This window comes from Lepidochelys olivacea, assembly GCF_965140295.1.
Source record: "Lepidochelys olivacea isolate rLepOli2 genome assembly, chromosome: 3".
Taxonomy (NCBI): domain Eukaryota; kingdom Metazoa; phylum Chordata; order Testudines; family Cheloniidae; genus Lepidochelys; species Lepidochelys olivacea.
Genome location: NC_140413.1, coordinates 164670507 through 164697589, shown reverse-complemented (window position 1 = coordinate 164697589; position 27083 = coordinate 164670507). Strand labels below are relative to the sequence as shown.

At 38.9% G+C, this 27083-nt stretch overlaps 1 protein-coding gene across 17 annotated transcripts in view; it reads right to left on the bottom strand.

The window, feature by feature from the left end:
• ESRRG (estrogen related receptor gamma) overlaps positions 1-27083 on the bottom strand; it is a 542942-nt gene that overhangs the window by 257001 nt on the left and 258858 nt on the right. The window contains exon 4 of one of the 17 annotated variants that reach the window (XM_084624433.1): positions 1261-1397. The exons of 15 other annotated variants lie outside the window; for them this stretch is intronic. The gene's annotated coding sequence lies outside the window, so the exon portion shown is untranslated. Of the gene's footprint in view, positions 1-1260; positions 1398-6903; positions 6923-27083 lie in introns of those variants that run through there. One more of the 17 variants, XM_084624437.1, reaches the window with a different exon arrangement.

The window sequence follows — 27083 nt, the reverse complement described above, 5'->3', positions numbered from 1 at the left end:
AAGTCCCAGACACAAAACCCAGACCAAGTGCATATACATTCACCTAATATTTCCAAACGAAATGTATTAGAAAGCACTTTTAAAAAAACATATCTGTCTCATTCTCCAGAACACACTGAAGGCTAAATTCTGCTATGAGCTACACCGGTGTAAACCTGGAGTAATTTAACTGATGATGACGGAATTACTCAAATTCTCACAGCAATTTATCTGAAAGGTGAATTTGGTTGTGTAAAGACTGTGGGCCAGATGTCCCAAAATCTTCAGCTGACATACAGCCAGCATCCTGCCCCCATTGCTAGGAAGTGGTCAGAATGCTCTGTACTCCAGCAGTCCCTGGGGCAGCATAATGACCCATTACTGGCTGCGACAAGTCAGCATGAATTAGAATAGCCCTGAAGTTACTCCGAAGTACATCAGCGCTGGGACCCATGAAGAGCCAGTCCTAGCATTGAGGAGTTTCAAATGGCTCCTTTGTGGCTTCCCCCTCAACTACACCCAGTGGGGCACAGCTGAGGATGCAGTCCTGTCTATGTAAAGCAATTACTGATACTTTGGATACTCACTATGCAGGGCTAGACAGGAGACTTACAAGTGAGCAAGTGCTTTATATTACATTTCAGACTGCCGAGTCAAAAGATACTAACTCCAATGAAATAGAAGAGATAAAAAAAATATATAAAATTTCAATAAAAATCCTGTTTTTCCTGCTTGCACATAGAGTGTGAAACTAAAAGCATCCATATATCACAGCTTGGAATCCCAGATCATTCTTTCCAAAGCACTAGTCATAGACAGATTTGGGGTTTTTTAAGATATCAGACATTCTTTAATATCAGACATTAAGATTAAGACCTTCTCCTTTTAGGGAAAATGATTATAGAATAGTTGAAACAAAATCATGAATCATGCCTATCAATGGGGAAGGATAAACATGTACGGTATGGTTTCAGCTGATCTGTCTGGATAAGGGATTGAAAAAAATGTATAGACTTAGATATCATCACTTTTCGTAGCCTGATATATAGTCTTTATCTCTGGAGCACTATGAAAAATACTGCAAGTGCTCTGGTAAAGGCAGTTTCTGTGATAGAGAAAACTGACTTTGAATCTAGTCTGTTCTACATTTCAAACACACTTTTGTGCTATGAAAAAATTCTCATTCATATACTTTATTGTGTTTTGCTTGTCCTTCTCCTTTTCACAACTCTCTAGGTGGACAGACAAAAATTGTGTTTAAAAGGCCTGTGTAAGGCTTACCTGGGGTGCAGGAAGAGTATTCGAATGGTGACAAGGAGCCCTTCACTTCTTATATCCTTTTAGGCATGTGCGGGGCTTAGACCATTTGCATCAGCACATCTATATTTTCCGTTTCAGCAGACCTGTTAAACCCAGACCTATACACAGGAATTGCATAGGTTTAACTAAATACATTTCAAAATCAGTTCAACTTGTGCACATAGCCAATCCCCAAGTCTCCCAAATCTAGTGGTTCTCTCCTACCATTGGGAATTGTCTCTCGCCCACTTCTTCAAATATGGAGAAATGCAAAGGACAGTCCAATTTGCAAAACTATATGCGGGAGTGACACATTATTGACCCTCACTAAAGTTCAACCACTCCCCCATTAAAAAAAGTAGTGATGAATATGGTATTGCTATACAGCAGAAAGAACTACATATAATAAACACAGCACATGCTGGCATCAGCCAAGAACCAGCCAACTCAACTACATACACAAGATTTAGCTAGCCAGACCATACGGCCAGGAACTGTATCACATTTCTTCAGATCACAAAACTGGACTAGAATAAGCCGAAGCAGCATTAAATGTGTGCGAGACAAGGAACACAGTAACCAAAACTATCTCCCCAGAATGTATCACTTCTTTAAGACATAATTTATACTAAAAGAAAAATTAATGCAAGAAAAAAAAAACTATTTCTCCTTTCCCCTGCCCAGGAACACAGTGATTCTCAGTTGCAACCATAAGTAGTAACCATACCCTAGAAAGAATATTGTGAAGGAATTCTCAATCTTTTTTATAATGTGGACTGCATCATGACAGAGGGATTGTCTCACGAACGCTTTACCACTCTTTCAAGGCTTCAATTCTCCTCCCATTCATAATCATAAAGCTACAGCAGCTACAGCAATTGCTTACTTGGAAAAGTTGTATTAAGAAAGGACTTAATGTACTTTTATCTGTCTTTTCATGCAGTTTAACAGCTGGAAACAAGAAGGATCACCAGCACCACATGACCTGCCAGCTCCCCACAGACTACCTGCAAGAACTGCTCAGATCCTGTTTTGAGAATCCCTGGTATTCTGTGTGTTAAATCCTCCAATTTTCTTGTTCATCTGTGTTATACCCTACACTCCACTTCCATTGAAAATGTTAGATCTTACGTCCCTGTATCTTTGAACATATGTATGCATTGTACAACATTTTCAAACTGGGCTATCCAAAAGTTTAAACATTTTGTTAATTATTCATATGCTCCCTTGTTCCTGTATGATTAAAGAATACCAGAGACTAATTCTTTAAAATAGATTGAAGTACAATACTTTTTGGCAGAGGAATTCCTCATATTCCCTAATCAAACCCTCATTAGTAAGGAAGGAAATGAAATGGATTCCAGATATAGACAAGCCAACACAAGCAATTGGTGCTAGAAAGACAAGGCACATTATGAAAATTTAACACCTCTTGACACAGGTGTTTGCTCGGCCAGAAATCCATTATCACTTTGTCACAAAAGCTCTTAACATGCAAAAATATGAAATCTGAAGATGCAAAAAACAACATGCACAACTAAGTGGCCAACTGAAAACACGTCTCCATATCTTTCCACTTGTGTTCTACAAGAACTAGCAGGGATTTTAGAAACAGAAGCCCCTGTAGAACAATTGGAACACTGATAGAGAAGACTGGAAGAGGAGGGGAAACTCCTCAGTGCATTTCACTGAAGTTTGGAAATATTTGGTGTCCTTACATTTAACCCTGACTGAACCAAAAATCCCTTTCTCTAAAGCGAGGGAGGAAGTGTGAATAATTCAATTCATTTTACTCTACGATTGTGAAATCTGAGCTCCATCCATAACCACTGACTCAGGGGTAGTCCAGTCGGGAAATGAACCGAGAGGCCCGCAGTGTTTGGGCATCCCTTCAGTTATAAAATATCTGCCAAGAAAATAACACCTCAATTCCTTGGACTCCACATCTGTTGTTCCTACCCTCTCTCTTCCATTCACCAGACTGAGGCTAAAGTTCTCTTCCTCTAAGCATGACACCACCACTCCACTTCTCATGTCTCTCCATTCTTGATTCTTCCTGCCTCCTTCTTCAGCAAATTCAAACTCCTTAACCTCACTGCCCCGGGCTCTACATAGTGATAACTCCTGTGCACATCTTGGCTCTCATTCCAGACCCTTGGTGAATTTGTTTGATTGGTTTTAATTAAAATAAGCCCAACAATACCTCTGGGCACATCATTCTTTGTTCATCTCTCACAGACTTTAATTGTCCCTTACTTTTTTCATTCTTCTCCCTATGCCTAGAACACCCAACTCCCATCCTTTCTACATATGAGCTTTTCTTTGGTTATGATTTGACCAGAAACCCACCCAGCTATGACTTCATGACATAATCCTTCAATTTAGGAGATATGTAAACAAAAACAAACAAACAAAAAAAGCTTAATTAACAAATCATTTGCCCAATTTAAACTATGCATTCTGCTTTTACATTGCATACTTCTCTCCACCCTGTTTTTGCTGATTTAGACTGGAAACTATTATTAATTATTATTAGCTGTACTGTGATAATGCCCAGGAGAGCTAGTCATGGACCAGGCCCCACTGTGCCAGACATTGTACAAACACAAGACTTAAAAACAGTCCTTACCCCCAAAGAACTTTCAGGATTGACCCAGAGATTGGGCTAGGTGATACAAATGCATTTGGAGAGACAACCTGCCACTAACATGTGACATTAACCCCTCGGCCCCGAAACCATTTCATATGTCAAGATATGCTCCTCTCCCAGTTGTCTCTAGGCTCCCAGCCACACATACACATCTCCCAGGCTCAGGACCTGTTCCCTCCACCAAACTCCTTTGGCCTCACTCTGTCTATCCTCCCTCTACACATTACATCCTCATCCTCTGTTTCTATCTCCCTTCTATCCCATTCCTTAACTCCTGCCTCCTTTACCCCACCACATTCCTTACATTCCCTCAGACCTCCCCTGCTCTCCCCATCCAGTTCTCTCTCTCCTATCTCCAGGGCCTCCATTTCTCTGACCCCAGTTCTCACCCTCCTTTCTCTGGATTCCTTAATTCTCTGCTGCACCCCCTAGTCCTCCCCCCCAAAAAAATTTCTGCCACCATCCTTTCTGCTCTTCTTTTGCCTCCTCCAGTTCTCTCTGTCCTTCTGTTACCCCAATTTCTACCTACACCCAGTTCTTTCTCCCTTTGGGGCTCCCAGATCTTTGCCACACATTAATTCTTTAGCCCCATATTGTCTTTGCTCCCTTGCTCTCTGTTCCCTGCAGCTGTAGCCCATGCTGTCTGCTCCCCCCAAGTTCTCCCTCTCACTTCCCTCTGCTTCCCCAGTTCTTTGCCCCTCCCTATGGGGCACCAGCAAGCTCCCCAGATGCTTTGCTTTGAACTCACAGTACCGTGAGGTGCTACTCTGCTGCAAGTGGCTTGTGAGAGCATCCCATGTGGTAGGCATGGTCAGGCCCCTTGTAACTTCCAGTTGCTGAGGGCAGAAGAAGGGCAACTAAGGGCAGCATTTCAAAGCACTCAGTTCCTACACTGGGGATTGCACAAATTACTCCGTTTAGGGAGAGGCCAAAGCAGGAGCTAAGAAGGAAGCCAGCCAGCAGTACAAAAAAATCAGACTGCTCCACGGGTGAGCACTGCAGCAGAGCTGTTTCTACAACGAGTTGGAGGGGACCCAATTAGCATTTGCTAGCCATGCCACCCCTGAGATCCACCCCCATACAACTCCAATGAACAGGGCAAAAGTCCCACAGAAATCCTGCACCTACAGTTCTGCAAACAACTAACAAACATCCTTCAAAACTTTTTCCAACAATGGTTGCAGGGCAGATGTTTGACAATTTCCTTTGCATATGATCACTGCAGTAAAAAGAACAGTCAGTTTCTGGTGCCACCTTACTCAGTGCGACATACATTTCCTCCATCACAAAGCCCTAAAAGATCTGAAAAAGAAACCAGATAGATATTTGTAAATAGCAACGCTCAGTAGAATTAAAGGCCTAATTTTACGCTCTCAGTGTAAATCAGAAGTAACTGCCCAGGAGTCAATGTGATTACACTGGGGTGTAAAACAGGTATGAGACCAGAATCAGGCTAAGTGCTTGTTTCACTGTATTCCCTTTAGCAACACTGCATGCCTTGTCATGCAAATGAACCGACTAAAATCGCCCTGCAAGAGGAGAAGCAAGATAATCATGATTTTAAAAAATGTTTGGAAGCACACTACTATGTGGTGTTTGATTATGATCATCTGAAACATTATAAATTATCATATATCCCATTTCCAATGAGAAAGTAATATTGAGCCAAATTCCACACTGACTTATACAGCTCATGCAGTCTGCACTGAAGTCAGCGCTATTTTTTCAGGTTTCAAGTCGGATTTTGGACTATTTTTTTTAAATTACAAGTGTACGACTGCGTGTTAGGAATTGGAAGTCATAGAACATCATAATTAAAGATAAAAAAGACCTACTATGTAATCTAGTACAATCCCATGCCAGGACAGGATTGTTCCCTATAGAACATTCTTAAATTGTGCATCCAGTCTGCTTTGAAGAGACTAATGTGATGGGATCATTTGAAAGGGAATGAGGTAATCCAGGCAGCTAACTGAAAAATTAAAGCACCAGTACTGAAAGCCACTACCGAAGCTTTTACCTTGTAGTTTCAGATATTTGGGTTCTTCAAAAAAAAATGTTGTTACCCGTACCACATCCCTAAAGCTGATCTGCCACTTTGTGAAGGAACAGGCTCAGAACCATAGCTGGCCTGTCCACATAGGAAGACACTGATCGACCTCAGCAACTGAAGTGAAAAAATCTCTCCCTTCCCATATCCCAACCCACTTCAAAGGCACTGTGTAACTTCCCACTAAAACTGCAGCATCTAACAAAAACTAGCGGCCAGGTCTGGTCACAATTACAGCAAAAAACCAGAGCAACAGCATTGACTTCTGTGGAGTTCCCAAAGATTGGCAATGGTGTAAGTGGGATCAGAATCAAATCCTAGAAGTCGGTATGTATGACAAGACCTGCAATTTGCACAATCAATTATTAAAATCCTGTTTTCTCTTTGAAAACAACCACACAACAAAGGAGCTAAGTATTTATTTAAGATACTTGAGTTGGGTTTTTTATTATTACTTTTCATTAATCTATTCGGACATTGTTATCTGTTTTTAATTTAGCTTGTGACTTTTAATGGTGTATTTCAAGATATCTGCAAAGTATCTCTTTTCTTTAGTATTAGCTCCACTTATGCAACCCTTAGAGCTCAGAGACTTGTGTGATTAATAGCACTGCCAGCCATCCCTATTTAAAAACTATTCTATTTTATCTCCTTTTTTCTCTGTCCCTGATTTTCTTATAATGTTCCTTTATTCTCTGCTCTGTGCAAAACACCCACTGTCAAAGTCTTTACACAATTCAAAACCTTGTAACTTTATTTCTCAGAGTTGTGTTCTCGTTAGGTCACCATAAAATACTTTTTTTAAAAACCTATGGATTTTTGGTTTATGGATAATAACTATACAAGGTAAGAGCAAAATGCTACAAGGGGGCTATCCTCTATTAACATAAATTGAAACCAGTAGGTGTTGTGGGAGCTTAACTACCTTGCAAGAGCACCTTGCAGTATCAGTTCCTTAAGAGTGTCCCAGTGTGATCTGCCCGTGCCTCTATTTTCCGCGCAGAATTCAAATCCACAGCTAAAGATTAATGCTGAAGAAAAGAGAGAAAAGTATTTAAACAACAAGATTGTACATGATCTATCACCAAGCCAGCAATATGGGTTCCCTACTGTAAGCATTCCGACTATGCATTGGAAGTGTAAGTTATATTCTTAAAATTATTCTGTCAGCCCCATGACAATTTAATTATATTTTTTTTATCTAGTGTTTCTTGACTCTGTTTAGGTAGCAATGTCTCATCAATATCTCATTCAGGTGTAGCATGGAAAAGTCTAACCACCCTGGGCTGGCAGCCAAGCTTGCCTGTGACTGACGCTCGCTTAACTGAGCAAAGATTTGCTCTGCTCCAAGCAGGAACTTGACTACACAAGAACCAATAGTGACAGCAAGGGTATAGACTTGAATTCTAACAACGCTGTTTCCAGTTTGTGTTCAGGCAAGTTGAACCAGCACTTAAACTGAATGCTAAACGGCTTCAATCTTTGTGCTTTTTTGCTAATTTACCTCCTGTATAAACCCCATACATTTTAGTAAAACCAGCACATTAGTTACATCACTAATCCTCATATAATTTTTTAAACTTAAAGAAAGGCTATTAGAAATGGATTATTGGGGGGGGGGCGAGGTGAGGGAATTGAGTTGCTTGGAATATAATTTTTAAAATTTATTCTTGCCATTAAATTGATGGAAATGAGTCTGAAGTATGAAGTCACTGGTAGCAGGACTTAAAACAGTGTTTATGATCATTTGCTAAGGGGGTGACATAAAACATATGCAAAACTAATAAAAATAAAAAGCTTCAACTAGCAATGATAATTTTAAAGCTATTAAAACCAATCCACTGATTTCACTGAAACTACCATACTCCAGATTTACAGTGGTGTATCTGCAAGGAGAATTTAACTAAAGGTCTCCGCACCCCAAAAGTTTAGAATCTAAACAGCCAGTATACACACTGTGGGCATAGGGAACGATCTAGACTGGGATATTTCAAAGGAGCTCAGGGGAAGTAGGTGCCCAACATCCATTGAATTTCAAACAGATTTGGGTGCCTAACCTCCTTACGCTCATTTAAAAATCCTATTAATCAACGAAAATGACTGGCAGGTAACACTATTAGTATTATCAATTCCATGATTTTTTAATGGAGTTTTTGTTTTGTTTTGTTTTGTTTTTTTTATTATTATTATTTAGTGTGCATCTTGTTGGGAGGAGAGCATCAGCAGAATTGGAATGCTTGGGCTCTGTTGGCTATGGGCTAAATCCTGCTTGGTGAACTCAACAGGACCACCCATGTGGAAGGGAATCAGGATTTCACCTTGTGCATACGCATCCGTTACTCCTACAGAGTAAGTTTGGAATCTTGCCTCTCACTCATTCCATCTCAAGTTTACAGATGTCACATATCACTTACTGAATTCTGAGTTCCATTTAATCAGACATCCTTTAAGAATGTGTAATAAATGTATGGGTCCAATCCTGCATTCCTTATTCACCCAAAGCATCTAGTGGTGTGTATCAGACTCTAAATAACAATAAAGGGAACCTACTCTGTGTACTGAGATAACACCCTCAGTTTTCATCTCTTCAAACTTCAGTTCATATTTCAGTTAGGTCACAAATGAAATCCACTTGGTCACGTCTATCTACAGATGACATACATCTTCATCATAAAAATCGCCACACAGCAAGGTACAATTGGCACTTTCAATAACAGGAGACTATGTCTGTACTATCTGTCCTCAGTAATCCAGCCTCTGAGCGGTTATTATGTTGTGTTTACAGGAGTATAAAAGTTAAAAGAAAAATGTTCAAACTAATAGATATACAGAGAAACCAATATTAATAGAAAATGAGCAGGAACAGCAGAGGTAGAAGCAAAACCTTTTCAAACTGAGGCCTGACATCTTGTAAACACCTAAGAGATCCTGCTGCCAGTTCTATGTTATGTGTTTTAGGAGACAGAAAGCTTAAGAGCACTGAGAACTTTGGCACCATTAATATCAAAATGTCTTTTTTTTTTTCTTTTCTCTCTCTCTCTCTCTCTCTCTCTCTGGATTTTTTGAACCTAGATCTTATAATTGAAAGCCAGTGGATTAAGCATAACACATCAAACCACTGTTAACACCCAGCCTCCCGCAAGGCTGAATTCTAACAACTCTGTTTTCTGCCTACAGTATGTGCAAGCAAGTGGAACCATCACATGCACTGCATGCTAAAGGCCGCAGCCTTTGTCTTCTCCAAGTTCTGTCTATTTCAGAGGCTAACATGCTGCAATTAGTCTAATTAATGTGAAACAATGAGCTGTGTTACCACTTATCAAATTGATTGTTCCCCTATCAAAACAAAACAGGCTGGCTTTTTGATGTAATTTCAAGAGATGATTTGAAATGTCATGTTGCTGCAAGCCAATTACCTTATGACTGGAGTCACGGTCAACAGAATACATAATTAGCACGAGTTTGGGAAGGCTGCTTACTGCTAGTATGCTAATTAACTGTCTTTTGTCATAAAACAAAAAGGTGGTAGCTAGGTTGTGAAATAGGTCTTTTTTATTTACATTTCTTTGTGCTTATCAATGTGAGGCATGACAATGCAAAAGAATGGAAAATTTTAATTCCACTACTTCAAATTAATACTGAGCTGCAAGGTCAGGCATAGTGTTGGACTACAATAATGTTCGACTCTCTTCCAGGCAATGCTCAGACTGCATATTATACCAGGCACAGGGTAAAATTAAGTACCGAGTGAATATCATACCCAAGAGCCATTGAATCGCACCTAATGAATCACTAACGGCACTCAACCAATATTATAGCCTTTCTTTCTCAAAAGAGAAAGTCCCCGCAATTCCCAAAAATTGCAAGGGGCTGCCGGGCTAACCACAAGCTGCTCATCTGCACTCTTCCAGCTCCACTCTTGAAAGCTGAAAATACTAAATCCATAAACAAATCATATTGTTACTTTTACTTCATTGTGGTGTACAGAGAGAGAATGCTTAATGAGGGTGTGTGGGAATAGTAATGAAGTAAAAAGCTTCATAACTCAGCCGCTGCCAAGTCCCTTGCTTGGGCTCATTTGTGTTATAAATTCTATATTCCACAGGCATTCGTTAAAGGCCCAATCCTGCAAGATGTTTGGTGCCCTCTGCTCTTATAGATTTCAGTGGAAGGACTCAGATTCATAGGCTTTAAGGCCAGAAAGGACCATTGTGAACATCTAGTTTGACCTCCTGCACATTGCAGGCCACAGAACCCCACTCACCCACTCCTGTAATTGGCCCATAACCTCTGGCTGAGTTACTGAAGTCCTCAAATCATGATTTAAAGACTTCAAATTATAGAAAATCCACCGTTTAATTTAAACCTGCAAGTGACCTGGGCCCCAGACTGCAGAGGGGGATAAAACCCCTACAGGGTTTCTACCAATCTGATCCAGGGGGAAACATGGCAATCACTTGGACCTTGAGCATGTGGTCACAACCCACCACTCAGACACCTGGGAAAGAATTCTCTGTAGTAACTCAGAGCCCTCCCCATCTCTAACCGTTGGGGATATTTGCTACTAGCAGTCTCTGATGGGCCACATGCCATTGTAGGCAGTCTCATCATACCATCCCCTCTATAAACTTATCAAGCTCACTCTTGAAGCCTGTTAAGTTTTTTGCCCCTACTGCTCCCTTTGGCTGGAGCTCAGTACTTCATGGGATTAAGATGGGGATTATGCATTTTAATTTAAAAACTAGGATTAGTTGCTCAAATTTATGCCCTCTATTACACCTGTGCAATTCCACTGACTTCAAAATGGTTACACGAGAATAGTCTTGTGATTCCTGTTGTTGTAAAAATTCTCCTGTTCTGGGTACACTTGACAGCTTTTTTTTTTTTTTTTAAAAAGGTTTTTTAAACCTCTACTGGGATATTCTTCATGCTTCTTTAGATGATCTTTACAAGTAATAGAAAAAATATAGCTCATTCTTTTCACAAGGACAAATAAAGAGCCCAACTTCCAATGTTGTCAAATTTCCTCAGGTTGTCCCTTTAACCGGCCTTCTCTTCAACTCTGTGTCTTGAAGATCCCCATTAATGTATAGAATCCAGTACTGATGTAAAATACAGTAGATCACTTTTAAAGTTACCACCACTAGGCATTCCTAAAATGCTTTCCTGATGACTCTCTTCCAGCCTGAGCCTAACTCAAAGTGTAATATATTAGGTATGTGTGTATGAAAGCAAAATTTTTGTCTTAAACAATGAAACCCATGACTAACAGGAAAACACTCATTTCTTCTGGTGCTGTCATTTACTAGAATCAACATTATCCTTCCTGTCTTTATTCAGCAGAGAAAACAAAGCTAATCCCAATTTCTAAAAAACTGGCTAATAAAGGAGTCAAGGGATCATTAGTCTAATTAACTCATTCCTGTTTTCAGTTTACATTTCATTATGCCATTACACTCTTTGAAATGTCAATTTTTAAATACCATGGAAAACTGTTTAACATATAGCCATTATGCTCAACAAATCTGGGCACATATAGAACAGTTACTCAATATTAGGAAGTTGATGTTACCTCGGAGTACCCTACAGTTAAAGCATTAACTTAAATCTATTTTAAATATTAAAAAACTATTTATCTCATACTTGTTCACTTGTGTGATGATGGATTTGTGTGATATATATAGCTCATAGAAAGGTTGCTCGGACAGAGATTCTTGTGTTCACCTCTGGTGATCATGCCATTTTATTTCAAAGTTTTGGGTTAACAGTCAAAAGAGAATTCTTCACATCATGGATCTGGAATTTCCCTTCAGACCGTCTGTCTTTTTAGCAGGTATGTTACCATGGATTAATTTGATGAGTCATTACAATTGTATTTTAAACTGACGTTTAAATTAATATAAAATTGGTGGCTTTCTTGTCTGTTAATGTTCATAACTATGCAAATGCTTGGATCAACTTGTGTTGTCTGTAGAGCTATTTTGGGTTTGTGCCAATGTATTTTTGAATAAAACGCTTACTAAATGTATATATATGAAATATATTTCATGCTAAACTCATAAAATACAGTCTGGTTTAGCTATTCAGTGAACCTCATGGTTTTAAATTTAGCTTTAAAACCTCAATGCAACAAAGCACTGAACATGTGCTTAACTTTAAGCATAAGTAGTCCCATTGAAAGTTCAAGGAGTATATTTCTAACTGACGAACTGTGTGTGGCCCTATGGCCCATCAGAACAATCAAGATAGGTGAGATTAGAAATATTGCGTTGGTGCCATCTTCTTCACAGAGAAATCCAGATTATGGAATTCACTCACAGTCCTGTGAGATGCTCAGCACCCTCCTCAGCCATTGACTTCTAGGATGCACTTAGCAATTTACAAGATCAGTCTTTATATGCCAGAGTACATTTGTGGCATTTTTCCAATCAAGACTCAAGTCAAGACATACTGGTTTCTTTTTATATATTTTAAAGGATGCATTATTGATTCCATGTTTAAGAGCTGAGTCATGGAGAGCTTTTGTTTTTCATTTCAGCACTAGCTTTGATTTTTATGTAGCTTTAGGTGCCCAACTTTGAAATTTTTGCTCTTAGAATGCAGTCTGCATTAGGAATCACTTTTACGGGGTGAGCCACAAATTGCTCAGTCTCAAGGGAGACACAGAAAGTATGTTAGGATGTTGAAGGGGTGGATTCAAAATTTGAAGCTGAAGGGGAATGTAAATAGTCCAAGGAAAGATACAAGAGCAGCCATGTGTCAGAGAATTGGTGCAGCATGTTTCTGGGTTAATGGTAGTGGGACACCAACTATGCAGGAAGCAGTGAGGGTGACACTATTCTGCTCTTTGTCACAGGCAATTGTTTTAGGGATGTAGGAATATGGGAGGCATTTAAAAATGTAAAAGCAAGGCATAGGAAAATGTTTTTTAAAAGATTTAACAAGGACTAAACCCATCAATTAATATGTTTGGAGAAGGCTAATACGCACAACAGCATTCATCTGTTTAAAAAAAGAAGTCTGGTTTGTGTCTGATTTGCAGTAGAGGATGAATTTGGGTAGTAACTGTAGCTAAAAGGGTACCCACTAATGCTCCAGTAATAAGAGCTGAGCATTACATCTCATTAACTCATGCTCTTAGTGCTATTCAGTATCGCAAACTAATGTGATGTCCTGTAACAGGATGTGGCATGCTAGAATGTACCACAACGTGTCCAGAATCTTAAAAAATAGAAGCACAACAACTAAATTAAACTTCTTTTGCAACCAGTAGCACAGAGTTAGGTGCTACTGATCAGATGTGGCCTTGACTTTCTTATCAATTTGCCACAACAGCTGTCAGTTCTTCAATGCATATTTTACGAGTGTATTTTCTAAACTTACCAAAGCAGTCAACACATTTTCATTTAAAAACAAAGCATGCCATTGCTTGAAGCAGTATATTTTTTACTTAGCAAGCTCCTGTTATATTTTCTTTTATGATTTTTCTCCTTTTTTTCCCCCTCACCCATGGTTTTACTGGATACTATCCAAATACAGCAATTGTTAAAAGCAGACCAAAGCGATTAGGAGATACACAGCATTTTTGTAGAAAACTACTTGAAAAATCTTTTATTTGGACTTTAAACAAACTTGCAATGTTAGAGCAAAAACAAATGCTAAACCAAGAGCTATGGCACCATAAGCCCTGTCTAACAAGGTGTTGAGCACCAAAGCCCAAGGGACTGTTGGTGTTCTCACTGTGAAGATTAGACAAGAGCACTCATGCAGGACACAGCGGGAATATGAAGGGACATGAAGTGAGCAATCCCAGCAGACACACTGTTGAAGTGTCAGTCAGGCACTCTGCCTCCACCACCTTTCACAGAGCTAAACATCTCTTTATGTCAGAACAAATTGGGCGATCCTCAAATCTTTTTTCTTTCCCCTGACTTCAATGCGATGAGTGCAGGGAATGAGAGCGAGAGAAAGAGAGGGAGGGAGTGTGAAGAGACAGTTCAGTTCAGTTCACATGAAAGCACTGTGACACACTACAAGACTGAATACTGATATTGGCAACTCTTACAATCTTATCAGAGAGGCAGTAGCAGCAGCAACCAGCATACCAGACCTTCCCACTTCCTAATTGCATCAGACTATTTCCCCCTTTTCAAATGTTCCACAACATTCTTCAAAAATAAACTCTGATTCCTGATCAAACTCTTAGTCCTGCTCACGGCACTTAATTATTGATGAGCATATTACATTTTGTCATCTCTTCTAGTACCTTCCTATGACTTCTCTACTTGTCACATCAAGGGTTTTTAATTTTAAGCAGTGCCTTCCACACAGCTAAACTGGAGATTGTAGTGGCTGCATTTCTATTGTAACCTCCCCTTTTTTTTTTCAGTTGAAAAAAAGATACTTATTGAATTTTTTTAAATAAAGATGCATATACAGACTTTGCTGCCTAACATATTATTGCACAGCAGCCTGATCCAATGCTCCCTCAATTCACTGGAACTATCCCCATTGATTTTAGCGGGTATTGCGTCAGGCCTAATCCAATGAACACGGGGACATAAAAATAGAAATAAACTCTAGTTCTTTAAGTCTATGAAATTTGGTTCTTGGACAAACAATGTCTCACTCCATAAGCATAATTTGGTTTCAACATATTTTACCAAAACATCACTGAAGGCATCACCGCACCAATGTAAGATGATAGGTAGACGTAGATACCTAGATGACAGATAGACGTCAACGGAACTTTTGCTACTGACTTCCCTGAAAGCAAATCCTGGTGTTCCACTCTTAAGATATAAAAGTGCAATTAAACTTGTGTTTATCTAAATAAACTGTAATTTAAGAAATACAAAATGAACATTTGATTTTATTTGAAGAAAAGGGAAAAACTGGTAAGGAAATATAATTCGTCAGACCCTACCTCACACTCTTTGGATTGGCAAACATTAGCATTTGTGAAGAATGATCCATTCCTACAGCTTCATTATGGATAGAATTTCTTTCAACTGTCTGACACTCAATAAAACAATCATTTCTAATTGATTATGGTTAATGATCAGATTAGTTATATTTTAACATCAAACTCCTATCTATAACATAACAAGTATCTGTATAGTACAGACATTATTGGACCATTTACTGCCCATTAACGCCAGGCAAACAAATCCACACTAGAAAAAACCGTGCATTGTGTCTGGAATTCGTTAAAGGAAGAGAGCTTTCGAAGAAAAAGAAATACCATTGATTTTTACAGGTGTTTAACAAAGATAAGCTGAAAAAAAGGCTCCTATTTTAAGCTTGGTGATGGCTAAAAATGCATTCAAATATGTTCAAAAGCAATCTGAAGTCTCCAAAAAATGGTTATTTAAACTATTGAATGAAAACAGTGAAAATGTAAATAATATTTGATATATTATTATTATTGTGCGATATGGAACAAAAATGCTCACAAATTCAAAGAAACCTGCTGAGACAAACTGCATTTCATTTAACTATGACATTATTTGGAGATCATTAAAACAGAAAACAATACTGTTTATTAGTTGCATAGTAAAGGTTACTATGAAAAGACAGCAAATTTTGCTCTTAGAGGGATAAGGAATGAGAGGAACTGTGAGAGCAACTCCCCTAATTTTGGTTGTGATGCCTGCATAATGGAGGAAAGGGACAAATGGGTGTTAATGCATCTGAAAATCCACTCATTCAGAAATGTTCCTGTTAAAACAATGAGCAAGCACGAACACTTTTGAGAATTGATAATCCGGTTGAATACTGCAATGGGATTGCGAATGAAATGTGACTTTTTATTAATTTATTTTTAGGGGGAAAACAGATACTGGTGATGACTGATGACAGGCCAGCACAGAAATGGGTTAGATCCTTTCGAAGAATACAGTATATACTGCATTCCAACACTGATAAAAGCATATGAGACGATTGACCTTCCAGCAACTTAGTTTTGAGCTTTTCTGTGGCATTATTTATAAAAGTCCATACTCTCAAAAAAAAAAAGTGTGTGGAAGTTTAAACTCACCTGCCAGCACTCTTAAAAACCAACTGCACTGTTATGGAGGCATGGACTAATCCACTGATTTTAACATAAACAGTCTGAACCTTACAATTTCAAAAATGTCTAAACTTGACAACAAAAATCATTCTAAAAGTTCAAAACAGAAACTCACCACATTTTACAAAACATCCCACAAACACCTGTTTGAGGGATCCTCTTTATTAGCCATAGGCATGGGGAACTTGGACTCAGAATGTTTCATCCAGACCACCACGATATGGCTATAAGAGTACCATATATTTCCAATAATCTTGATTGTAATAATTATCCTTACTGTAACCACAAGTTGATGGGGTAAAAGGTTTATGACAATAGCACTAAGGGCCTGATGCAAAAGCCCATTGACATCATTGGAAAGACTGCTATTGACTTCAATGAGTGTTGGCTCAAACCCTAAAACACAGGGACCCAAATGTTTAAAAACTAGAAGTTGGTTTACACTTGCATTTTGCGTATCTAAGACTGTGATAATCAGCTAATGACAATCGCAAGCGGTTATTTGTATGAGCAAATTAAGATGTTAAGCATGCTAGCGCAGATGCACATATAGGCCCTGAACTTGTATACATTTACTCATGTGCTTAATTCTACTACCATAAGTAGTCTCCAGTTTTTAAAATTATGGTTTATCATGATTTCCTCCATAAAACAGGTTTGACACTGCAAGTAAAACCGATTATATCACTTGGTAGAAGTCTTGTTTTTATTCTCTGGTACAACTTATTCCACTTTACATAAAAAGCTCTGATATTGGTTAAATGAAGCCCCAAAACACCATTATGTCCTGATATAAATCTATTTCAAAACAAGCTACTTGTCAGCTAAGTCTCCCATTGCTTCCTACTGAGTCCTGCTGATTCTACTTGCAGGCACTACAGTACATCTGGGTCTTCTATGAGCATGAATGATTCTACACATCCCAATAAGTCCTTAGAAATTGAGTTGTGATGCTAATGATAAGCCAGAGAAAGATCAGTAAACCCATGTTGTGGTAATACACACTTCCTCAATAGTCCAGTATATAGCACTGCAGAATGTAGTGGAGCCCTCTAAAAGTGCACTTGGACCAAATCCTGCAGTTCTTACTCTATTATTAATCAGGTAAAATTCCCCTTAAAATCAAAGGTTATGTTGCCTAAGTAGAGACTCCTTGATCTAGCCCTCTGTATGCAGCAATACCTAGGTACAATTTTACAGGTGATATCACAATTTTATAGGTGATATGCTAGTTGTTATGCAGACTTTTCAATTCACAGCTCTGTCTTGAGCTCAACGTTAGTATTATTTTAAGTATCAGAGGGGTAACCGTGTTAGTCTGGATCTGTAAAAGCAGCAAAGAGTCCTGTGGCACCTTATAGACTAACAGATGTATTGGAGCATAAGCTTTCATGGGTGAATACCCACTTCGTTGCTATTCACTCACGAAAGCTTATGCTCCAATACGTCTGTTAGTCTATAAGGTGCCACAGGACTCTTTGCCAGTATTATTTTAAACACTCACCAAATTCTTCTTCTTCTTTTTTGGTGGTAGTGTAGTTTGCACTGATGTTTTACCCTTTCTTCTTGACATAATGTATAGCCTTCATTGGAATTATTCTGGACTGAAACTGGAGTAATGTGAGCAGAATTTGGCTCAAGGCCTTCACTGCAGACACAAAATTGTATTGTATCCTATGCTAGTTTGTCATCTAAATAACTTGACATGGTCTACAAGGATCTGTACTCACATTATTTCCTTTGAGTTTGACACTGATCTCCAAAGACTTCCAATTTACATCATTCACCACTATTCATACATCACATAGCACTCTATATACTAAGCCTAGTTCCTCTCAGCCCAGTGAGCACGCAAGTGCATGCTTAACTTTAAGCACAAGTTGCCCTATTAAAGTTCTCTGATGCTACTCATGCTTAAAATTAAGTTCATGCTTATGTGTCTTGCTGAATCAGAACCTGATGCAAAGTTTCAACTGAGTTCAATTTCAATTTAGTTACTCCATATTTACAGTGGTGTATTTGAAAGCAGAATTTGGCTTGTTGTCTCCATAGATCTGTGCTAATAAAGTAGTGTCTCAAGACATCACTTCATATTTATAATAAGGAGGAGATTTAATTTCTGTGGATTTGTGTAAAAAGCAATTTGGAAATGTTGCAATAATGATATTACTTCCCGCAAAGTAAAAGCAGTGAAAATACCATGAGAGGCAGCCATGGCATAGTCTCAGTATCTAATTTTTCTATCATAAATACCTATGTTATTTAAATATGTTATCATCCTAAGTACTCTAAAGAATTAGTTCATTTTAAGGATTGAGAGTACAATATTATTTCGTTAAAGTAAGCTTTTGCCTTTGCAATCCCCATCTTCCACTGCAGCAATAAAGGCACCTGAACCTGATTTGGAATATATGGCTACATCTCATGGACAGACCAGGAGCACCCAGTGCAAGCTGGGGTGTATGCACATTTCAATTTGAATGACTAAGCCCACCGTTGTACTTCTCTGACCTTGGGTCCCCTGGATGCAAGGCAAGTCCTCAAACACAAAGTATTGAAACTAAAGGGCAGCTACTAATGGCACCAAGGAGACAAAACAACGGCTGAGGATCCACATGACACAATGGTATCTCAGCTCTACTCCCTATGCTGGCAGGAGGAAGAGGGTTTGTGTGGGAAAAGCTCAATTCTCCTTCACTTATTTACTCTAAAATAATTAAATGTCTCAAGCTAACAAAACAACCCTGATCACCTAAACTGACTACTTGAAATGAGAGTAAGGATTGAAGGTTCTGACTGCATTAGATTTTTCTGGGCAATATAGAGTGCAGTTTTAAACATGCCATATTCATGGTGAACATCAGGAATTGTGGTCATTTAACACACCCCATAAATGCAGACCAAATATCAGCTATTGATCTTAGTGTTCCTGAAAGAGTGGCTCAGCAGTGAGCATTTATGTTTCTTCCTGATCATAAGTACAAGCACCGAGCCACTGCTCAGGAAATCTACCTTAATTGCTGAAAACAGACTAAAAGTACAATTTCAGTGGGATATGGTTGAAAATAGTACTAACTCTTCTTCAATTAGTATTTATTTTAAAGAAACAATTATGTAACACTAAATTCATATAATCTCAAATCAAAGTATGTGAAACACAGAATTATCATGGGTGATCGTCAAATATGAACTGAAAATACTCTTATTGTGAAAGGCCAGTTAAACTACACACAAAGTACTATTCTTATTTTATTTATGAACAGGTTTTTCTAAGATTCCCTCTCATCATGGAATCTGAGAGCCTCACAACATTAATGAATTGAGCCTGACAACAATCCTGTACTGTTATCCCCATTTTAGAGACAGAAAACTAACGCACAGAGACATTAAGAGACTGGCCCAAATCACAGGAGGAAATCTGTGGCAGAGCCAGGATTATGGACCAGATTGACTCAGTACACATCCAAAAGAATTGTTAATAAAGTTTTATATTCAGCACTCTTTACTCAGAGAAATACCTACTGCAACCAATGGGCACAATTATGTCCTTGCAATGGAAATGGCAGATATTTAACAATAAGACTCAATTCCCAAGAAGGGAATATTGTGTTATTGCTTCCCAAATCAGCGTTATAGGAAGAAATAACAAAGTCGACCCAGAACTAGCTATCACATCTTCCTTCTTCTATCTATTAGTATTTCAATTAAAACTTTTTCTGTGCGCAGCTTTTCCTCTAAAACCATTCAATTACCTGGCCAAATCAAAAGCTGATTTCAAATGTGATGCTGTCAGAAGCATCAACATCATCAACATAACTTATGTGATTCAAATAAAGAAAATTAATCCTCCCTCCCCCCCCCCAAAAAAAAACCACCCCCCCCCCACAACAGGAAAGATTCCTGTGTCTTCCTGACCCATAGTTCAGATTAAATCTGGACGTCGCAGAAAAGACCCAGGAAAGAGTCACACATCCCTCCTAGCTCAGATTTAAGGAGAAGCTACAGGAGTAGATGAACTCAATCCTGTGTCTTAAAAATACATTTCAATGGGCTAGCTAATGCATGATATAAGTACCCAAAGATGTAACAGCATTCTGAAAAATGAATTAAGGACGCACTGCCATCAACTCCAGCAAAATAATAAAAATAGAGAGATTAAGAGGCAAGCATATCTTTCTGAATTGTAAAATAGGTTTATAGGTCTTCTAATAACAACTTTTACTCAAACCTTACATAAATAGGCTTATATGATACAAATATTATGTGGGCTATGTGGAAAGTACAAGGTCCCTAATCATGTTTAGGGATTACTTGACAGAACAGAGACATTTCATTCCTATTGGACCTAGGGATTACAGGAAAGAAACATCTAATATTCCATTTTTTAATTTCATGCATTTTTTATTTACCTTTAATGATGCTGTATATATTCATCATCCTGAAATATTAAAACAGTATGAAAAAAGTAATAAATTGGTGGAAAATTTAGGGAATGGGAATGCAACAGCACGCAAATCATACACTATCAAGTGCTTGATACACATTTAAAATTACTGCCTAGTACGGCAAAGCCAAATTCCTGGCAGATTTCTGAAGCGCAAAGTCACAATAAGAAGATCAGCAGAACAGACTGAAATAATAGAATATTCATCCCCCTAATCCATATGCAATTCTTTAGGGCTTTTTTTTAACAATGCATATGAGGTCTGACTGTATTCAGGATTTAAATAAGTTGTCTCTCTCTCTCTGTGTCTCTCAGTCAGTCACACACACACACACACACACACACACACACACACAGTAATTTTGTGTAAAAAAAAAAGTATATACAGTTATCATTTCTGCTCTGCTGCATCCACGTTGACAAGGTTAGCACATCTCCTCACACCTCAAATGAAACAATAGCATTTTTACACCATAAAAGTGTTAAAAAGAAATATATTTATTCATACCACAGAAACCTCCTGCAACAGTTTTGTTGGAGTGGGGATAAAAAGTCTGGTTTGGACAGAGAGAGGATTTTTTTTTTAACTCTTTCTAGTTTCATGACAAATAATTAGTGGTTAATTTAATGTAACTTCACATTTGATTTCATGTTGGCAATAAAAATCTGAAAGCCAGTATTCTTTGAAATTATGCATTTTCCTCTCCACATACATGATTTTTGATCTCGTATTGTATAAAAGGGCAGACGCCTAGAAAGGAATAAATCAACAGTGGAAAGACAGATGCTGATGAAAATAAATGATACATATGTAAAATGTCTGAGAGGATGAGTGACAGTGTGTGGTGGAATAAAACTTCTGTTGCCATGGGTTTGAGATGACTGCATTTCCTGCAAGTAGCAAAGGCATAAATGAGTTATGGTCTTCCTAAACAAGTGACAAGACAAACTTCATACCACACCAAACTGACATATCAGGCCTGATTTTGAGATCACACTGCTTTTACACAAGAGGAGGTACCTTTGATTTTCATCCGTGTGATTGACAGCAGAATCAAGCCCATATTGTTATGTCACATGTTGGTCTTTGTTAGTTTTATTGGGGAAGACATAAAATTTCTCTCTCTATCTCATGGCTTTAATCCATTTGACGTACATATGCTGCTAGACAAACAATGGACCACTCACATTGACTTCAACAGGTGTTGAGGGTGCTCAGCATCTTGCAAGAAGCACTGGCCTTGCAAGACTGGCCCCAAAATCATCACTACTGTGAATGGAGCCTAGATACACAAGTGAATATATGTAATCTTTTGCAGTTTATACCATGGATCATGAAATGCACACCTTGGATTGTAAAATAAAAGGAGTCTAGGTGACATTTATCATGGCCACATACAGAATAGATGTGATTGGCTGTATGGGTCCATCAGAACCCCAGAAGGGGATCCTCCAGGATCATGACATTCCTTGCCACAATGTAATTAATAAAGGGAAGCAGATGGGGCATAAGAGGCACTCTGCTGCCTACCTGACTTCCTTCCTCAGCTCAGGAAAGTTGGGAGAGGCCCGTGGGGTCCTGCAGAAGCCTGAGTCACTAAAGATTACTGCACCTGATTGTACCAGTCTTGTAAAGAAAGGGGGGAGAGGACAGGAGAGACAAGAAAGCCCATTGGGAAGGACCACTACCAAGGGAACTGCTTGTATGTTCACTGGAACTTGGGGTGTGTGCCTGGGTGAGGCACCTGGAAAGTCAAGCCTCTACAAACTATGTTCATGGAGTTGTTTAGCCAATCCACAAGCTCAAAGTGGCATCAGGGTTCAGAACAACTTGGCCCTTTTATATATTTTAAATGATAAACTCTAGACAACAAATGTGAAAGCGTCTCAAAGGAGGAGTGATTTTTATATGGGCACGGAGGAACTGGTGCCTGGCTATAAGGGAGTATCTACACACACTATGCATCTGTATGTGAACATTACACACACAGCCATATATCAATGATACAATTTGAATGAAGCCTGGCCCTACTGGAATCAATGGGAACACTCCCATTTACTTCAATAGGGCCAAAATTTCACTTCATGACTTCATATACTGTATTTGAAGCGTATATAAAAAGAATAGGTGAGAATTCTAAGGAAGAAATGCAACTATGCATAGATTCCAAGGCCAGAATGGACCATTGTGATCATCTAGTCTGACCTCCTCTATAACATAGACCATAGAACTCCCCAAAATAATTCCTAGAGCATATCCTTTAGAAAAACATCCACTCTTGATTTAAAAGTTGTCAGTGATGGAGAATCCACCACGACACTTAGTAAATTGTTCCAATGGTAATTACTCTCACCATTAAAAATGTATGGCTTATTTCCCATCTGAATTTGTCTAGCTTTAATTCCCAGCCTTAGAACTGTGTTATATCTTCCTTTGATACACTGAAGAGCCCATTATTAAATATTTGTACCCCATGTAAAAAGGTATAGACTATAATCAAGTCACCCCTTAACCTTCTCTTTGTTCAGTTAAATAGATTGAGCTCATTGAGTCTATCACTATAAGGCATGTTTCCTAATCCTTTAATCATTCTCATGGCTCTTCTCGGAACCCTCTCCAGTTTATCAACAATAACAAAGGTATAGTGAATTGTCTACGGAAATAAATGGCAAAGGGGCATCAGACTTTAGCTAGAACATAAGATGGACAAATACAATCTATTAAAGGGAACTAAACCTTGGAAAGGACTGATAGATATGCTTCAAACTTTATGGGCAGCCTAGAAGTTGGATTCTGGAGCAAATCCGAGCTCCAAACCTACTACATCTTAAATACTTGGCAAACGGTGAAATATGTTCTTGGAAATGGCTGAAATATTTTCGCTGAATTAAAAAAAAAAAATCAACCTGAGCTGCTAGGCACCTGGCATGGGAAATTTTAATCGGTTAAAGTTTGGCAAAGTTATAAGCAGCTGAACACACGGTCTTATAATGGAAAGCTTTGAGCAACTTAGCTATAGGTAGCACTATAAGCACTACAATACAGTAAACTTAAGAAAGGGACTCTGACTCTGTTTCAATGCCAGTTTCTTTTGTTCTGACCCTTAAAAACAAATAAATCCTGAAAAAATATATTTTCCTTACGACTGAAACAAAGAGATAACACACTGTGTTTGCCTGTGATGAGGAATGACTTGAGTTCTTACCTCCCCTGATTCATCTCACAACTAATATTTTGAAACGATTTCCTTTGGAGTTGATCAAACTTGAGCAAAAAAAAAAAAAAATCTTCAAACTACGCCATGGTTCACTATTTGTAAGATTAATCAAACTTCTGTTTTTTAAAATGAACTTTAAATTACCAGTAGCACTGCCCCTGAGGCTCACAGACACCACCTGGATCACACAGAAGAAAAAACGTGCAAATCAAGATTACTATAACATACTGATTTCATCCAGGTTGCCAAATCAGCTCATTTCAGCCTAATGGTGTGGTTCAGGTAATTTCCTCTGTTCACAGTACTTTGCATTCTGGAGGGCGGTTGGTAGAGGTTTGGTGTTGTTTAAGGCAGCTCTCTGGTTTGCATTTCAGTCCACATCTAACAAATACGCCCTGCACAGTTTGGTCAGAAGAGCTGGACTCTGATGAACAGTTCATGGAGCTCTTCACTAATATCCTGCATGGGAAAAATAAGTCCCAATTGGGACATCTTTGATTTTGCAAGCTGCTCTGTCTCTCTAAAGGACAACAGCAAAAAACAAAGAGTCCATGTACTGCTGTTCATCAGAGACTCCAGTTCTGCCAACAAAACCTTGCACAGAGTTCAACTCACCTTCACTTCAGGGTTTAACTGCCTTGACTTTAATAGGTAACTACTTATAATTTGTATCCACCTATTTGTATGCATGAGCCTGTGCAAACGAGAGAGTTACTTAATAAACTTCCCTACCCTTCAATAAATAACTTAATGAAGTGTCTGGGCTTCAAGGCCTTGAATGAAAAATGGTACTGTGGGGTTAAGGGGTTTGTAATGTACAGTAGCAATGGTGGGGTAGCTTAGTTGTCATCATGAAGACAGGTGGTAGGCATTGTGGAAAGCATGTAAATAGCTTAAAAGCCTCTAAGTATCAGCAAGTTTCTTTCCTTCTCCCTTTCTCTATTAATGGACATGAAAAATTCCCACTGAAATGGGAGTATTAGGTTTGAAAAATATGTCTGAGCAATGGGTACATGACCTCTTAGAACTGAGTCCATGTAACAGGAAACAAAATACCACTACCTTCAATGGTTTCTGAAGTCCTGCTTCCTAGACCCACCCCACCCTTATTTTCCTTTGATTTTCTGAGGCAAGAAAGGATACTAAAAATTAAACATGTTACTGAATTAGCACATTCCAGCAAAAAAAGAAAAATATTGAGGCACAAATAAATACTAAGTCTAGCAATAATCTGAACAAAAACCAGTCTTCCACGGTACTCTTGATAACTAGTCACTTTTGTCCCCTGGATAAATAAGCACCTGGGCTACTAACCTGACTCCCTCTCTTCATGTTATTTGCAACATGAAAATTGTGTTTGAATGTAAGCAATGACAAGAAAGTCCTGACCAAAGAATATAAAATGAAGGCTCAAGTATGTTGGAGGCTGCTAGGATAGATTCTTTTCAGACACCAGTAAGGGATTTCTTAGTGTAGGGTAAGACACTCTGTCTGGGTAGAGTAGACTATCAGTGAGTTTCTCTATTTGTTTATATAAATGGGCCAATGCCTTTTGAAGCACTTCAGAGCACTTAACTAAAGCAAACAAGCACTTGAACTTTAAATATCTAACAAGAGGAGCTATTGACAAGTATAACTTTACTTAGTTAATCTTAATATCATTGGGAACTTTAATTCATACAGTTTTACAGTGCTACACGAAGGGACATACCAGACTCTTATCTCAGCTTAGGCTCCACATACAAGACTCACAATCGATGAAAACAGAACTGCAGCTGCTTGTGCCCTTTTAATTTCTTCTTTTTTTTTTTTTTAAGCACAACCCCCATCACTTTTTCATGCATGACATCCCTGAACCCACAATAATGTGAACAGAGCTACTCCTTGTTTTGAAATCGGATTCTTTGGCTGTAAAATTGCTTTTTCCCTTTTCCTCTAAATCAGGGGTGGCCAACCTGTGGCTCCGTAGCCCCATGTGGGTCTCCAGAAGTTAATATGCGGCTCCTTGTACAGGCACCAACGCCAGGGCTGGAGCTACAAGCTCACACTTTCCAATGTGCCAAGGGGTGCTCACTGCTCAAGCCCTGGCTCTGCCACAGGCCCTGCCCCCACTACACCCCTTCGTGCCCTCTCCCCTGAGCCTGCCATGCCCTCGCTCCTCCCCCCCCCCCCCGAGCCTCCTGCACGCCACAAACAGCTGATTGGGAGGTGCGGGGAGAGAGGGGGAGGTGCTGATCGGCAGGGCTGCTGGTCGGTGGGATCTAATGAGGGCTGCTGACATATTACTGTGGCTCTTTGGCAATGTACATTGGTAAATTCTGGCTCCTTCTCAGGCTCAGGTTGGCCACCACTGCTCTAAACGATACAGAATGTGTATGTTCCTAGATGGCAATCCTAGATACAACTGAACAGATTTTTGGTAAGTGCAAGCATCTCTAAAATGAATTTTGAAGGCATTATGCTATTGTAAGTCAGTACTTTTATTTCTGGAAATATTACAGTGTAATTTGTTTTTGGCCCAAGTTATGCTGTTCATATCTAATGTTAAAATTTGGCCCAAGGTTTCTCTTCTCTCTTATCCCAGAGTAGCTCAGAGGTAACTCAGTCGAGTTATCCCTGAACTATACAGCCATAAATGAAAAGAGAACTTGGCCCTATAGGTGAAATTTTTCAATTGTTGAATTCCTGGTTACCTGTGGATTTTTAACCATGATCTAGATAGGAAAAAGTTTGGTAAAAATTATGCTATCAATTCCCAATGGGAGGATAAGGCTGTGAGAGTGAGCTACATTACAAAAATATATGGTCAATGTTAAACAAATAGATAGTCACGTTTCTAAGGCTGCACTTGAGAGTGTTTTATTAGTTTCTAAGTGCCTCCCTTTGGGCTTACAAACACATAAGAAACTCCCAAGTTATTGCCTTATCTACAATTACAATGATCACCTTCCTGCCCCAGACTAATACAATCTGAGACACATATACATTTCTGCTGAGAAATCAGCCTCCCAATGGATAATCCGAAAGATTATTCTATTGTCTTGGACAATATTTTCAAAAAATTGCACATACTCCAAATAGGTCATATATCATGCATCCTCTCAGCTGGACACCGTCAAATCAGGTTTACTATCACAAAGGATTGTATTAAAGAATGAAACACTAGGGATTTCTGCATTTTGTGGCATGGCCATTGTTCATTTTTAGCCATAGAATACTGCCATGACAGACCACGTCAATGCAAGTAGGTGACAGCCAAAACCTGGTGCGTGAGACACATCTTTCAGTTCCAAAACAAGTATACCTCATTCCTCATAATCCTGCAAATCCCTTCTCAAATTGTGGATAAGGCTGTGGGAGTGGGAAATTTC